We start from the raw sequence: 12,467 nt of genomic DNA on the forward strand, positions 1-12,467 counted from the left end.
TAAACATCCAATCAGTTGACATCCCAGTGAGAGCGGTCATTTTTTATTTTGCACGCAGTTTGTATTCCTTGTTTAGCACTGCTGCTATATGATGCTTATTGTTTCACTAAAGCTGGATCTAAGGCTTGTAGCTCACCCTCTTTATATTCAGGCTCAAAAATATGACATTCTGAAACATAATTTGTCCCAAAATAGTTGTTGTTGGCTCTCACCAACTCTGCCATGATTAGTAGTAGTTATTATTGTATGAAATAGAGAACATTGCAATGCACTCTGGGAAATCAATGCACCCAAAATTAAAAGTTCTGACAATGCTTAACAATACCAAAATACCTCAATATAACATGTTATTACAAATGTGCATGTTACTACAATACAGCATGTATATAAAACGTTGATAGAGATCTTTTGATGATTTTTAGTGCGTGAAAGAGATCCAATCTCCATTAGCTACCTCTTGCAAGCAGTTTTTCCATTATTTACAATGCACAAAATAGAGAAAGACGTGGTCTAATCTCACATAGAAATTGTGAATGATAGGCAATATTCCACAAATGTTCCACTGATGTTCCCCTGCAACTTCAATGTACAAACTTAATTGTTTCTTGAACAGGGTTTGTTAAAATAAAAGTTTGTACAGTGTATCGAAGCAAATTTTCCCGTAAAAATAATTTAAATAGCGCTGCGGCAGTTCGTCGATTTAGTCGACGTCATGTACTGTACCTTACATCAGTGTGTCGAGATGAGAAAAAGATCCCATTGTGTTCCGATCATTATTGGCCAACTTCTGTGGAAAGGTTTGTGATCGCCAGGTGCCAATCAATGCCTTTCAATGCTGATCACAAAAAAATTATAATTTATGGCTCATACCTTCCAGCTTCGTCTGTTTGTTGACAGGCAAGGTTACAATGCAGCTAACTGTTTGTGTAGGTCCATACTCAATTTGTATCCCTGAATCAAACTTTATACATTTAAAGTTCCTACATACAAAAAAGTTGCTGGTGTATGTTTGGGGAATTCATTTAAAAAAAAAATGTTGCACCACTACACTCAAGAACAGTTTGTTACAACAATAAATTACATCTTCAGATTAATGGATTAATCAACAAAATAATTGTTTGATGGAGCCCTAAATGTAAACACGAATGATAGCCTTGACAAAAGGCTTGAAAATTACCTGTAAAACATAATCTATGCAACATTTTGACCAAAGAACTACAATTAGATGTTATGTACACCACAAGGAATGATTTCAATTTAGAAAAAAATAATAACCCCTTTAATGTGCCATATAATCCAGTGCGCTTTATATATGAAAAAAGATAAAAAAATAGACCATTCATCGTCAGTGCACCTTATAATCCGGTGCGCCCTATGATCAGGAAAATACGGTACACCAACTTTACAGTACCATACCTTCAACCATACTGGGGATGTGATTTTTTGTATCCTTTTATGTTTTAAAATGTTAAATTTTGAGACACTAGCATACAATATACTAGCTTTTGGTGAATAGAGGCATTTGCAATATTTCTACGATAACTAAATCTATTATAAAATATTTATAAAGCCACATCAACCAGCCTGTTTGCTAGCTTCATTGAAACAGCTGGTTAGCATTAGCCACATTTCAGATGGAGAAAATGTGATCCTGTCAAATGTAAACATTTTCTATTGATAATCTTTCCATTTCTACTCAAGTATTTTATCTTGTAATATAAATTTCAAACACCATTTTAGAATATTTTACATCAGCTGCTGGTCTTTTACTGCCTTTCCTTATCCCGTTATCAAGTGTATTTATTATATTCTGGCTAAACACAGGGACATTTCAATGATATATTTTTACTGCATGGTGACTGTTATTGGTGGTAATTTCTCAGCTGTTACAGCCGACAGGTTTTTGTCTTGTCAGACCTTTCTCAAATTTAAAAACAATTAAAGCCTCTCGTCGGGCTTCAAGTTGTCATTGTTGTCGTCTTAAATAACTGCTGTTAGGCAGCTTAGAAGCCATTACAAGCCATTTTCTCCTGCCGTCTGCTCAGATAGCTTACCGATGTTGATGGCAATTTGTGATATGAAAACACACTTTTAGCACATCGGGGACACAAAATACGCCAAGGCAGAACACAGATGAAAATGTTTTGTCATCTCCCCCGGTAGGCGACTCAAGGGGGCTGTAAAGAGATGAACCCTAATCATGCTTCATCTCCGATGTCTTGATTGATTCATATAATTTATTTTCCTTTGAGCTGAGTGACATTTGTTTAGTGTCTAACTCCTCCATTATTTATTAGAGCAATACTATGCAGCATATGGCATTCGGTGTCGTATTGCACGTGGTCAATAGTGACTTCACTGCCTCTTGACCACGATGGCAGCTAATTGGCGCCGCTCTCGAGACCTGATCTTTGCCATTCGACGGAAATTGCTTGCATTCAACGTGCAGAGATCTTAGAATAAGATTAAAAATGTGTCATCAGCTGTGGACAATGACCTAGCGACTGATGATTTGATTATAGAGTAAGTATAGTTGAAATAATCAAGGGTTTTTCTTATGACTTTTATTCATTCTTCTGAATACATGCACATAACATTTATATTGCACTTTTACCATGGTAGCATAACCATACTGTATACTGCTTACTTAAGCATAAAACAGGTAAAAAAAAAAGGGTGTAGCCTGAAGTACCATATTTTTCAGACTGTAAGGCGCACTTACAATCATTTAATTGTCTCAAAACTCTACAGCGCGACTAATGTATTGAATAATTTTGGTTGTGCTTATCGACCTCAAAGCTATTTTTTTGGGAACATGCTGAAATGTTAAGTGTGACCAGTGGATGGCAGTCACACATAAGAGATATGTGAAGACTGCAATATGATGGCAGTCACATTAGACCCTTGGGGTACTTGAAGGTATGCCAAGGGGTACGTGAGATTTTTTTTTTATATTCTAAAAGTAGCAACAATTCAAAAATCCTTTATAAAGATATTTATTGAATAATACTTTAACAGAATATGAATGTAAGTTCATAAACCGTGAAAAGAAATGCAACAATGCAATATTTAGTGTTGACAGCTAGATTTTTTGTGGACATGTTCCATAAATATTGATGTTAAAGATTTCTTTTTTTGTGAAGAAATGTTCAGAATTAAGTTCATGAATCCAGATGGATCTCTATTACAATCCCCAAAGAAGGCACTTTAAGTTGATAATTACTTCTGTGTGCGAAATCTTTATTTAAAATTGAATCACTTGTTTATTTTTCAACAAGTTTTTAGTTATTTTTATATCTTTTTTTCCAAATAGTTCAATAAAGACCACTACAAATGAGAAATATTTTGCACTGTTATACAATTTAATACATCAGAAACTGATAACATAGTGCTGTATTTTACTTCTTTATCTCTTTTTTTCAACCAACAATGCTTTGCTCTGATTCAGGTGTACTTGATTTAAAAAAATGTTCACAGGGCATACATCACTGAAAAAAGGTTGAGGACCACTGCATTAGACAAATGTGTAGACTGCATATTTCTCAAGTAAACAACACAAACATTGTATATGTTCCATTGAAACTATAAAAGAATCCATCAAAATGTTTTAGTACGACTTTGGTAAGCGATGAAGCCGCACTGCTTGACGGATTGTACTATGCTTCAAAATACCAGTATTATTATGGTGTGTGTATAAGGTAAGACATAATATCTGGCGTTTTGTTTCGCAATGTTATGCAAAAGCAGCTTTTCTTACGTTCTGGTAAATGCTGATATGTATTTGGGATCTGCATAAGTCCTGAAAATGTGTGTGTGTCCGCCTTTGTAGTTTGTAGTCGATAAGCTTCTCCTTTTTCTCTATCTTCTTGTTATGGGACATTCATTCTCTGCTGTTGCCATTTCTAATATAAAGTCATGTAAAGTTCTTACTTATATCTGCCTGTATACTCGCCATGAAAGCGCTAAAACATACCGGTGTAGTGAGTTATTCACATTATTCACCCAAGGAACTCTAGTTATTAGAGTTCCGGTCGGATGGTTTTTCATGGGACACATTTCCGGCATTGTTGTTGCACTAGTGAGCCACGGATGAGGAGGTGCTGCTCCTTTATCGATTTAAGTGAAGTCTGAATGTCATTGAAACAGTTAGCTCCATCTTTTGGCACTTCTTCCACTCCCGTCCCAACCTGACTAGGCCCGCTCATCGGCAGTACGCCTTATGGTCCGGAAATCACGGTAGTAGATAATAAATAAAAAATCCAACAAAAAAAAAAGACAGATAAAGTATGATGAATTAAGTGACAATGAAATCAACACATACACATTTGAAAAGGTATTTGGAGGAGTGGTGTTTGATTTTTGGACATACAACTTATTGGCGTTAACATACACACTATAGATGCTATAGTGTGTATGTCCTCACATGTGATTGAATTAAAAATATGTTATGCTGTTCAAACATATACGATGGCATTCATTACCAAAATAGATTTTTATCTTGTTTCTGCTCGTTTGCTGCCCTTAAATATTCAGGATGCTTTCAGGTGCTCCATCATTGACGTAGCACTTTTCTGCAATGCCAGGTCTGTTTGACGATGCAAACATTTCATCACAATCTGTTGCAAAACCTTTGACAGCTTCTCTTGCGTTCTTTGGCCCTTTTGGTCTCTCTCTCCCTCTTCTTTGAGCCAACTCTCTCACACTTGAGCTGTTCCTGCCAAACCACAAATAGGCCAACATACCTACATCCCATGTACGCTCTATTGGATGAGTCTGGATTTTATCAATGTTTAATAAACTCATTAAACAAATCATTCAAGCAACACAATACAAACGATAGCTTTTTTCAAATTTAAATAATCGGTCACCCTCACTTGTGCATTGACCCATATCAAAGGATAATTCATCTCTACTGCTGTACAACCTGTACACAGACTACTCTATAGTATATCTAACAAGTTTACTTAATGTAGTAAAGTCTTTTGACTGACATATGAAGGGTGTTTTCACTTTAGTGAGACTTTCCTTTCAGGAAATCACTTTAACAGTGTAAAGAGAACAAAAAGTCATGAAACGCTGCACAGTTTAAAAATAAAACATTTCAGCAGTCCAATCGATTGCTTCCACAAATAGTGTTGGACAGCTGTTGGGCTCGCACTCCGTGTACACTTGCAAAGGCATGCACATTTTCCTCGGTCCTCCAGCTCGACGTCTGATGTCAAGGTAAAATAATCCCGAGTATTGACAAATTGTAGACAGGCGATACAGGCGGTACACTCGCTGATATCAATCACTATCTGGCTCCCAATAACAATGCCATGGAGAGGAGTGCAGTTGTGCTACACTTGCACAATTGGAAGGAACACACGACTGAACAGACTAATCTCATGTTTACAACCAACAGAGGACATTTAAATGAGTGTACTGGAATTGGTGTTGAAAGCAAGCTACCTTCACATGGGGAAAGTCAACAAGAAATGATTGAAATTGAGGAAACATCCACCTGAGAGCTAGCATCTTCTGCGGTGGATGTTTGTGTTTTGTGTAACAGGGCTACTTTTTACTGAAATGTGTAACTGGAGAAAAAAAAGACCAAAAACAAATGTCCGCTGCAAAGGACACTGGTTATCAGGAGGATATATGGATCCCAGGCCAGTCTCGGTGCTCCACAAATGTTGGTGTCATGTAAAGACAGCATTTCCTTAGATTAGAGCACCTCCAGTACAGTATTTATTACTGGCACAAAAGAATCCTTCAAAATGTTAAGTCAGTATCTTTGTGTCGAATGGAGGACATACACTAATAAGGGGATTCATATGGCCCCATTCCTTGCATTTTAACTGACACAGGAAACGTGACAAATCATATATATATTTTGTGGCCATTTCAACTTTAACCACAGCGTCAGCTGTTATGTAGAGTTGCGCTATCCATCATTTTCAGAAGATTGCAACACAAAATGATACCTAACGTCTCCTTTCATCTCTTCTCATGTGAGATTCACCCAGGATTGGGGCCATATATGAATCCCTTCTCATCTGTGGTTTTTGGGATTCAAATGGATGTATTTGTAACAGTGTTGAACATGTCGCCATAGGCCAATTTGGTATATTAGGAGTTAGTGAAATGTCCACTAGAGTGGACAACATGCTTTAGAGCAGTTGTCCCCAACCTTTTTAAGCGTAAGGACAGGCTTGTGGTCCTGCTTGCTGTAGGTTTTTATGGTAAAAACAAAAAGTAAAGAATATGAATCAAGGGTTAAAAAAAAAACACGACAGCGTACTGTATTTGCACTTAGAATATTATCACACCAAAATAAACTCACCTTAATGCACCTTCAATCAATCAATCAATGTTTGCTTATATAGCCCTAAATCACTAGTGTCTCAAAGGGCTGCACAAACCACCACGACATCCTCGGTAGGCCCACATAAGGGCAAGGAAAACTCACACCCAGTGGGACGTCGGTGACAATGATGACTATGAGAACCTTAGAGAGGAGGAAAGCAATGGATGTCGAGCGGATCTAACATGATACTGTGAAAGTTCAATCCACAATGGATCCAACACAGTCGCGAGAGTCCAGTCCAAAGAGGATCCAAGACACAGCAGCGAGAGTCCCGTTCACAGCGGAGCCAGCAGGAAACCATCCCAAGCGTAGGCGGACTAGCAGCGCAGAGATGTCCCCAGCCGATACAGGCGAGCAGTACATGGCCACCGGATCGGACCGGACCCCCTCCACACGGGAGAGTGGGACATAGAAGAAAAAGAAAAGAAACGGCAGATCGACTGGTCTAAAAAGGGAGTCTATTTAAAGGCTAGAGTATACAAATGAGTTTTAAGGTGAGACTTAAATGCTTCTACTGAGGTGGCATCGCGAACTGTTACCGGGAGGGCATTCCAGAGTACTGGAGCCCGAACGGAAAATGCTCTATAGCCCGCAGACTTTTTTTGGGCTTTGGGAATCACTAATAAGCCGGAGTCCTTTGAACGCAGATTTCTTGCCGGGACATATGGTACAATACAATCGGCAAGATAAGATGGAGCTAGACCGTGTAGTATTTTATACGTAAGTAGTAAAACCTTAAAGTCACATCTTAAGTGCACAGGAAGCCAGTGCAGGTGAGCCAGTACAGGCGTAATGTGATCAAACTTTCTTGTTCTTGTCAAAAGTCTAGCAGCCGCATTTTGTACCAACTGTAATCTTTTAATGCTAGACATGGGGAGACCCGAAAATAATACGTTACAGTAGTCGAGGCGAGACGTAACAAACGCATGGATAATGATCTCAGCGTCTTTAGTGGACAGAATGGAGCGAATTTTAGCGATATTACGGAGATGAAAGAAGGCCGTTTTAGTAACGCTTTTAATGTGTGCCTCAAAGGAGAGAGTTGGGTCGAAGATAATACCCAGATTCTTTACCGTGTCGCCTTGTTTAATTGTTTGGTTGTCAAATGTTAGAGTTGTATTATTAAATAGAGTTCGGTGTCTAGCAGGACCGATAATCAGCATTTCCGTTTTTTTGGCGTTGAGTTGCAAAAAGTTAGCGGACATCCATTGTTTAATTTCATTAAGACACGCCTCCAGCTGACTACAATCCGGCGTGTTGGTCAGCTTTAGGGGCATGTAGAGTTGGGTGTCATCAGCATAACAGTGAAAGCTAATACCGTATTTGCGTATGATGTCACCTAGCGGCAGCATGTAGATGCTGAAGAGTGCAGGGCCAAGGACCGAACCCTGGGGAACTCCACACGTTACCTTAACGTAGTCCGAGGTCACATTGTTATGGGAGACACACTGCATCCTATCAGTAAGATAAGAGTTAAACCAAGACAGAGCTAAGTCTGACATACCAATTCGTGTTTTGATACGTTCTAATAAAATATTATGATCGACGGTATCGAAAGCAGCGCTAAGATCGAGGAGCAGCAACATAGATGACGCATCAGAATCCATCGTTAGCAATAGATCATTAGTCATTCTTGCGAGGGCTGTCTCCGTGGAGTGATTTGCCCTGAAACCGGATTGAAAGGTTTCACATAGCTTGTTAGACGCTAAGTGTTCATTTAACTGCTCCGCAACAATTTTTTCAAGGATTTTTGAAATAAAGGGAAGGTGAGACACCGGTCGATAATTTACCATGAGGTCAGGATCGAGGTTAGGTCTTTTAAGAAGAGGATGAATAACCGCTTTTTTGAATGCTAGGGGAACAGTGCCCGAGGAGAGTGATAAGTTTATAATATTTAGCACTGATGGACCTAATAATACAAAGAGCTCCTTGATCAGTTTCCCAGGAAGAGGGTCAAGTAAACATGTTGTCTGTTTTATTCCATTTACACGTTGTAACAATTCCTCTAATGTTATTTCCTCAAAACGAGAGAAACTATTTTGGAGGGCGGTATCCGCCGTATATACAATCGTGTCAGTGTTAATAGAACCCCGTTGTAGCTGGGACGCATTGTCTTTAATCTCCTTTCTAATGACTTCAATTTTCTTACTAAAGAATTGCATAAAGTCATCAGCTGAGTGGGTTGAGCTACTGGAAGGAGTCCCTTGTTGGGTTAGCGATGCTACCGTACTAAACAAAAATTTAGGATCGTTTTTATTACGGTGGATGAGATTTGAGTAATATTTAGCTTTAGCTAAGGTAAGCATGTGTTTATAAGTTATTAAACCATCACTCCATGCTTGATGGTGCACCTCAAGTTTAGTCGTGCGCCATTTGCGTTCCAGCTTTCTACATAATAATTTCTGAGCTCTAGTTTCTTCTGTAAACCACGGGGTGCGCTTTTTTGGAGCCTTTTTTAACTTTAGCGGTGCTATGTTATCAATGGTTTCGCGCAGGGCGTCGTTAAAGTTGTTAGTGAGGTTATCAATAGAGCCCACATACTTTGGGAATGGTGCCATTACCGAGGGCAGTAGGTCAGCAAGAGTTGTCGTTGTAGCTGTATTAATGTTGCGGCTGCTATAGCAGTTATTATTATTATTAGTTTGACGAACATGCGTCTGAACCTCGAATTTTATAAGGTAATGATCAGACAATACTTTAGTATACGGGAGTATCGTAACTTTGGAAACGGTGATGCCCCTGACAAGCACTAGGTCTATCGTATTACCGTTGCGATGCGTGGGTTCATTTATTATTTGTGTGAGACCACAGCTATCAATTACAGTCTGGAGCGCTACGCACGGTGGGTCCGATGGGGTATTCATATGGATATTAAAGTCCCCCATTATGATTATATTATCGGCGTGTGTCACTAGATCAGCAACGAACTCTGAGAATTCATTAATAAAGTCCGAATAGGGCCCTGGGGGGCGGTAGATAACAGCCAGGTGTAGAGGCAGCGGTGTGACAGACCTCATAGTAAGCACCTCAAACGATTTATATTTATTATTTATGTTAGGACTAAGGTTAAAGTTTTCGTTGTATATTAGTGCAACCCCCCCACCCCTTTTGAGCGGACGGGCAATATGCGCATGTGTAAAGTTAAGAGGACATGCCTCATTTAGCGCAAAAAAGTCGTTTGGTTTAAGCCAGGTTTCGCTGAGACCGATGACGTTAAGATTGTTGTCTCTGATAATATCATTAACTAACAACGTTTTAGGAGACAATGATCTTATGTTTAAAAAACCTATATTATAGGTAGTGGGCTGTTTTAGGGAGTTTTTGATCAAATTATCCGTAGTAGCAATATTAATAATGTTGTGTTTATTATGCCCGGTGCATTTAGTATAGTTACGACCATATCTAGGAATTGATACGACAGGAATTTTCCGATTGTTTGATTGTTGCTTTGATAAACTGCACGCATCATGGTTAGCCACCTCAGTAACGGGGATTTTCCGATTGTTTGTTTGTTGCTTTGATAAACTGCACGCATCATGGTTAGCCACCTCAGTAACGGGGATTTTCCGATTGTTTGTTTGTTGCTTTGATAAACTGCACGCATCATAGTTAGCCACCTCAGTAACGGGGATTTTCCGATTGTTTGTTTGTTGCTTTGATAAACTGCACGCATCATAGTTAGCCACCTCAGTAAAACACATGTCCAACTCTGAAACACTCAAAGCAGAAAAAACTTGTTCTAATTCAACAGACTCCTTACCCAGACCAGTAGTCTCGCATTTTCCATCTAAATCCGTCTTCGGGATGGAGGAAAGTGGTGTTCTGTGGGGATTAGCCTTCTGCTTTGTTTTTAGCCCCGCTCGGCATCCGCGTTTCCGATCACACCGCTGGCGTCTGCTCCGTAGACGGCCCCCGCTGCTACTAGACTCCGCTGCTTCACAGGCCGCTGGATGTAGCCGCCGATGTATTCCCATGCTAGTTAGCAAGTCTAGCACGCAAGTGTCTATCGGTCCAAAACGGCCCGATGTGTCCACATCCAGAAGTGTCTGGCGGTCGTACGTGATCACGGAGTGACCACGATGTGAGCCAGCCATAAAGTTTGTGGAATTGTCCGGTATTTCTGCCAAATGTTCCATCTTTAGCAGCAGCTCCGCAATGTTGCAGCCCGTTCGGGCGCCGCCATCTTAATGTGTTTGTTTCCCTAAAACTCTTGCAATAGTGCAGGAGGCTCAATCAAATTCTGGTCATGTGACACATGGGTGGAAGTAGGTATTATTTCTAAATAAAATCCCTGCAACACAAACATATAAAATGCCATGTTATTTTGAACAAATGTATTTGCAGCCTGACATGAACCCACCTGGTAACAGGTTGGGGACCACAGCGTTGGAGGCTTATTTGATGATATGATTTTTTAAAGAAACAAATTCTACCCTTTTGTGAACACAATGAGATATGTTTTAATGCTATGTAATATTTAATTACTTATGTTAAACATATTATAAAATCATTTAGCCTCCTGAATTAAAACAAAGTTGCTACATAGTAATGAAAAACAAATGTACACTGTAATGACATAAATTACTGTATTTTCCAGACCATAGGGCACCCTGCCGATGAGCGGGTCTAGTCAAGGTTTTATTCATACAAAAGGCGCACTGGATTATAGGGCACATTAAAGGGGTCATATTATTAGTTTTCTTTTTTTAATGGAAAACACTTCCTTTTGGTTTAGCGTGCAAAGATGGGAGTGGAAGAAGTGTCAAAAGATGGAGCCAACTGTTTTTAATGACATTCAGACTTTACTTAATTCAATAACAGAGCAGCATCTCCTCATTGGTGACTCACTAGTGCAATAACAACACAAATGCGCACCGTGAAAAAACGTCCGACCGCATCTCTCTAATAACTAAAGTTTCTTGGGTGAATAATGGCAACCCACAACACCGGTATGTTTTAGCGCATTCTTTTCGGGTTCACTTACAGATATAAGTAAGAACTTTACACTACTTTATATTAGAAATGCCAACAGCGGAAGATTAATGTCCCATAACAAGAAGATAGAGAAAAAGAAGAAGCTTATCGACTACAGGGTCGCCACGAACTACAAAGGCGGACTCACGCACATTTTCAGGACTTATGCAGATCCCAAATACAGATCAGCATTTACCAGAGAGTAAGAAAAGCTGCTTTTGCATAACATTGGGAAACAAAACACCAGCTATTATGTCTTACCTTATACACACACCTTAATAATACTCGTAAGTTGAAGCGCAGTACAATCCATCAAGCGGTGCGGCTTCATAGCTTACCAAAGTCGTACTAAAACATTTTGATAGATTTTTGAGCACCGTGTGTAATGTTCTATATTTTCAATGGAACATATACAATTTAGGTGTTGTTCACTTGAGTCATATTGCCGTCCACACGTATCTCTTATGTGTGACTGCCATCATATTGCAGTCTACATGTATTCCTTACTGTATGTGTGACTGCCATCTACTGGTCACATTTATCATTACACTATGTACCAAATAAGATAGCTTCAAGGTTGGTAAGCACAACCAAAATTATTCCGTACATTAGGCGCACTGTCGAGTTTTAAGAAAATGAAAGGATTTCAGGTGCGCCTTATATACTGAAAAATACAATAATTGATATGCAGACAAAATTTTTTAAAATATTTTCAAAAACAACCAGGTCGCAGCAATGCTATGAATGGCAGTCAAAATATACCCAGCGGTACAAATGTCCAATTTACTGGACACATGATTCATCACCATTTCCTTAAATCACAAAATCAATACCCATAAACTCTAAGAATGTTAGTCCTGTCTTGTTGCTTGATGTCCACACATTTTCATGCCTGTGTCTCGAAAATAGAAGGAATAGACAGACAATTCTTCCCTGGCTTTAGATTTCTGCATGTCTGTCTGCCATCTTGTTTTTGAGAAGGGATTTTTTTTTCAACCAATGGGTGGCAGTGTATGGCAACACACAATAGCGTCCGCTGCAACAACCGATGCACAACTTTGACATTAAGACTTATTCATATAGGAGAAAACAACTTTTGAACAGTTGTCCAATGTAATGACCACTATGCATGAAAGGATTAAAA

General features: G+C 39.2%; 1 protein-coding gene across 7 annotated transcripts in view; it reads left to right on the forward strand.

Moving 5' to 3' along the window:
- LOC133568526 (adhesion G protein-coupled receptor L2-like) overlaps positions 1-12,467 on the forward strand; it is a 245,935-nt gene that overhangs the window by 153,100 nt on the left and 80,368 nt on the right. The window lies entirely within an intron of this gene.

This window comes from Nerophis ophidion, linkage group LG14 (assembly GCF_033978795.1).
Source record: "Nerophis ophidion isolate RoL-2023_Sa linkage group LG14, RoL_Noph_v1.0, whole genome shotgun sequence".
Lineage (NCBI taxonomy): Eukaryota > Metazoa > Chordata > Actinopteri > Syngnathiformes > Syngnathidae > Nerophis > Nerophis ophidion.